Source organism: Ornithodoros turicata, chromosome 6 (genome assembly GCF_037126465.1).
Source record: "Ornithodoros turicata isolate Travis chromosome 6, ASM3712646v1, whole genome shotgun sequence".
NCBI classification, from domain to species: domain Eukaryota; kingdom Metazoa; phylum Arthropoda; class Arachnida; order Ixodida; family Argasidae; genus Ornithodoros; species Ornithodoros turicata.
Genome location: NC_088206.1, coordinates 47,191,281 through 47,196,709, shown reverse-complemented (window position 1 = coordinate 47,196,709; position 5,429 = coordinate 47,191,281).

Below are 5,429 nucleotides of genomic sequence, written 5' to 3'. Positions count from 1 at the left end.
CGCATCTCGTTTTCAACAAATCAGGACAGATAACGATATCATTCTAGATGATGGCTGGCTAGGAGCGTGCTATGCGGTGAAGTTCATTTTTAAGAGTGTAGGCAGGTATTTGAGATTCCCGAATCCGAATCCCAGTGCCCAAAACGGCGAATCGAATCTTTCGAATCCAGCAACCACGTTTGTTTGTTTCTTTTTCAAATTGGCGCCTCCGGGGTCCGCCGAAAGCCTCATTGACCGACGGGTGTTTCCTTCTTTGTTTGTTTACATTGCTCTAGACTGAAAGAGTTCAGGCAGGAACTGCTACGAGGGGTGTTCAAGTCAAACTGAGACTTTTCATTTTTCGCAAAAGTAAAGTGAACCTATAGGCGAGAAATTAGTTTTATTTTTCAACGGAATCTCCAGCTGGCACTAATGCACTTGTCCCAGCGTTTCACAAGGGCTTGGATGCCAGCAGCGTAGAAATCCTTACCGGCGCGTAGCAGCCATGATCGGACCGCATTCTTGACCTCGTCGTCGCAGCTGAAGTGGCGGCCCCCAAGGAACGCCTTCAGTGGCCCGAAGAGATGGAAATCGCTGGGGGCGAGGTCTGGACTGTAAGGGGGATGTGGCAGCAACTCCCAGCCAAGTTCCTGTAAGGTGCGTGTCGTGAGATGCGCGGTATGCGGGCGTGCATTGTCCTGTAGGAGGAGGACTCCTTTGGTGATGAGGCCCGGCCGCTTTTGCTTCAGCGCTTTATGCACATCCCTGAGAACCTGGCAGTGATATGCACTATTGATGGTGGTACCACTGGGCAGAAAATCAACATGAACAACGCCAGCCTTGTCCCAGAAAACCGTGGCAATGACCTTACCCGCAGACGGGGTGCTTCGGAACTTCTTGGGAGCTGGCGAGCCCGGATGCTTCCACTGTTTTGATGCGCGTTTAGACTCAGGAGGGAAATGGTGCACCCACGTTTCATCGCACGTGATGATTCGATCAAGGAACGGCTGTCCTTCAGTGTCGAAACGGTACCTTAGCTCTTGGGAGATTTCCAGTCTTCTCTGCCGGTCAAACACGGAGAGCTGCCTCGGGACCCAACGGGCACTAACTTTCCGAAACTGGAGGTGTTCATGAATGATAGTGTTCAACGTTCCCACAGAAAGGTCCGTCTTTCGAGCCAGTTCGAGACATGTTATCCGTCGGTCCTTGAGGATCAGGTGGATCCTTGAGGATCAGGCGCCCCACAAGTTGGATGTTCTCAGGAACTCTGACACTGGGCTCTGAGCCGCCAATACCGGGATCGTCCTGCACTGATGTACGGTCGTCTCGCAACCATTTGCACCACTCAAACGCTTTGCTGCGGCTAAGTGTATCGTGGCCATACTGAGCCTGAAGTCTTTTGTGAATTTCAGATGACTTTACGCCTTCATTCACGAGAAACTTCATGACAATTCGCTGTTCGATGTGCGCGCTCACCTCGTTGTCGGCCATCTTGTCCAGCACGTGTCTTCTGTTTTGCACAAACTTTGGACCAACACGCGGTGAACGCGGAGGCCTGTCGCGTGTGAGAATGAAGAAAAAGAAGTAGCGCGAGCCATTTGTACACTCAGGAGACAGAAAGTCCCGGTTAGACTTGAACACCCCTCGTACATTACAAGTTTAAAGGTCACATGGTTTTGTTTTTGATAATGGCTTAGTTTTGTGGAATAATTCAGACGCGAGAACTTATGTATTTCTTGTAGTAGTTGAACAACATGTTACGTTTAAGAAGGATTATACGGGTATATTTTCTCCTTAAACTGCACTATTATTTAATTTGTTTTTCATTAAAGAAATGTATCATATTATGCACTCTTAAAAATGAACTTCACCGCATAGCACTCTCCTAGCCAACCATGATCTCGAATGATATCGTTACCTGCCCTGATTCGTTGAAAACGGGAGGCGTACGCCTTGTTTGTGACACTTATGCTCTTCATAATTGTCACAAAAAAAGGCGTACGCCTCCCATTTTCAACAAATCAGAGCAGATAACGATATCATTTGAGATCATGGTTGGTTAGGAGCGTGCTATGCGGTGAAGTTCATTTTTAAGAGTGTGCTTCAAAACACTTTTCAGTAGAAGTTTTCTTTTCTGGCTTTCTAAACTCTTTTTAAATAAAGGATTCGAAAGATTCGACATTCGTGGATTCGCACAACCTTCTTTGGATTCGGATCCGGATTCGTAAAATTCTGGATTCGTCCCATCTCTAGTTTCAATCATGACGACCTGTGACTAAAGAGCGTGTAATTTACACATGTTATCTTGACTCGCTTGCCCCTCTCTCGGAACGCCCATAGAAATAAACGTGTCTCCATTCTATATGCCGACACCTTCGTGCGCTGTAGACCATCATTTTTTCAGTCTCCAACATTACTATTTTCTTTTCCTTTGCACCTAAGACGCTCTTATTTTTTCTTCTATCACATCATATCACACTCTTGTTTTCGTCGCACTCCTTTTTTGCCTTCGTTAAAATCTTTGTTCGATGTGGGCACGGATGTCATTGGCTTTTACAGCCCTGGGTGATGCCATGGGAGGCCCATAACAACAACCGCCGTTTCGAGGAAGAGACCCAACCCCCCTGAGCTTGCGATTGGAGGTTTATACCACGCTTGCGCCTCCTTTGTTACCTGCCCCCCCTCCCCCCCGCCTCCTTGACCGAAATAATCGCCGGCTTCCGACAATGATTGAGGGTGAGGCTCTGTTTATTTTGGGGACGACAGAAGGGAAGAACGGCGGAACATCTTTGACATTCGGCGTAACACAACCGAAAAGGAATTGTCGGCTTCGTGCCTAGAAAAATTGCTACCATGGACCGGCAAATTGGCGGAGAATGTCGGTTTGTCTTCAGCCCCGAATCCATGCGCTGCCATTGCGACGGTGACGCTATTTTTTTATGCGCCGATTTAAAGTGAAGTGCGCCTTTCCATTTGAACGCATTTTTAGTCAATGATCTCAAAAGAGACCGGATCTTCAGGCAAAATGCTTTTTTTTTTTTCATTGCCTATTTATCTTTGCCTATCGTGCCTATTTGATATACAAGCAGGAATTATGGGTTAAAGGGACTGTCGCATCCGGAACCGTGGCTACGAATCTAATACCAATGTGTTCGGTACACTACCACCGAGCTATTTGCCAAATTTTCTCCTTCCAAAACGGACCGGGTGATGAGGAATCGAATTTAAAAGATCCGGTTTCGTCTTGATCCTCGAAAGCGCCAGCGCCAACAACATCGCGTGACGCAAGGTGGAATCTGGCTAATCCGCTGTGAAGGACGCTGTCGTCTGCCGCCAAGTCTGGGGATGCTTTGTTTTTTTCCGGCACGTCGCCCCTATTCACATGTGACACTTTCTAGTGACGCGGATACTATCTCTACGCTTGCATCCTTCGCGTGAGATGTCGTTTGGAAACCGACGCAGCGTTCCTGACTAGGAAAACTTCCTTCGAAAACCTCGATGTTTGATTTCGCACGCCAAGGATACAGCTACAGCCAGACCCCAGACGAAGCGAAAGTTGGAAGCAGCTACATCACTAGCGGGTACCCAGATTAAGCAAGGAGTGTTCATGCTGTCCGTGTATGCTCCTCGCATTTCACCGATAATGTGTACCTGGATGAGAACATCATGCAAGTGCAACTTGGATTGACACAAAAAAGGAACGAATTGAAACTTGACGCCGTTCCGACAGTGTTCCACGAACAAAGCGAGCCAGCAACTTCGACAGTAAGTCACAATGTCTATGTAGTTTCCCAATCGGATCTGTCACTCTTGCGCGTGAGTAACTTAGCAGCAAAAGACGAAATCGGTACAACGTAAGGTATCCCCTAACCTATGATTAATAACTAGATAAATAAAATACAATAAACAAGTAAAAGAACATGATGTCATTCATATGAACGTGATTGGCTTTTCTCGTCGTCGGACGCGTTATCATGAAACTTTCCCTGTTACTGAACCTGTGACTTTTGTGGAATGTGGTAGACATGATTGGTTTTCATATAGGGACCGTGCGACACCTAAAGGGGGCACGCTGCTCTGTCGCGACAGCGCCGCCAGTGGCGGTCTTGGAGGTATCCGACGTGATACCACGCCGCCCGTTCTATGCATTCTCAAGTGGAACCGTAGCTTGCGTGGCGGCCGCCGTAATTAGAAGGGCTAATTTTCGAAGTGAAAATAATGTGGAACCTTTCTGGGGCGCGAACGAAGAGAATTGAGACAAACTGCAGAGAAACAACCACCGTATTTATAATGTATCTAACAGTGCGGAAGGAGAACAGCCACTCGCGTCTGCCTGTTCAGAACACCTGTAAGTGATACGTCGAGAGGATGGTTATTTGACGCCTCACAAAATCCTGGCTTGCTAGCGAAGGCTATATACGTGTATTTCTCTGACTCCAGCCATTTGTAATATCATGTTTTTGACTGAGTCTTGTATTCCTTCCGTCCTCTTTGCACACACATAGCTTCGTCACTGAAATCTACATCGTGCGTCCGTTTTATCCATACACGTAAACACGTCAGGTCACAACTTATTGTCTGAACTTCTACTGCAGTTTTTCCAGTATCTTCAGATACAATAACGCTAAAGAGATACTCAAAGAAGAAATTATATGAGTTTCTACCTCAGCTACCGCCGTAGCTTGCGGCACGACAGCTGTGAAATGGTCGGTGCGTAAATACTGAACCTTTTGGACAACGTAGAACTTCGGTTCTCACTCGTCAACCAGATTACCGGGAGCAATATCTGCTCCGGGCACCTCAATCATTATCTCGAAATATGTTGCCGTTTGGTCGTTGCATTTGACGGTGATACAGTATCCAGCGGCGTTTCACCATCACGAAAGTGGCAACTGTAAATCATTGATCATTTTGCAGGTCCTCATTCAGTTTCGTTGAAACTAGAACGAAAGAAGTAGAATATATTCGCTCATGTTGTGCACACCTCATGCAATGGCCGAACGCGCTTCACAAACGCTATTCGCTGCGAGTCTAGTGCCCTCAGTGGTATTGGAAGCATAGAAAGCACGAGAAATGAAACATCTGGTCCCTAAGGAAGAGTTCTTTTAGTTGCTGGCACAGTTAGCGATGCAACAGTTCAAGTGTGACAAAAAAAGACGCCCGCACTTCACATGTAAACAAAGCTGGCTACCCGGCGGCTATCACGCAAGGTACTTTCTCCGGAGGCCGCATCGCGGCGCCACCAGTTTGTCGCACAGTCCCTATAGGTACTCATCCGGTTCCTGGGGAGCACAGACGCCGCACAAACACTGATTGTTTCCTGCGTCGTAGTGTGAATGTCACGGGATTAAGTATTGAGCACTCCGATCATGAACGTACCTAAAGCAGTGGTCCTGAGGCTCGTTCTGTTGCGCTAACGTAGCTGCGGCACGTACATCACCAGCGACTTG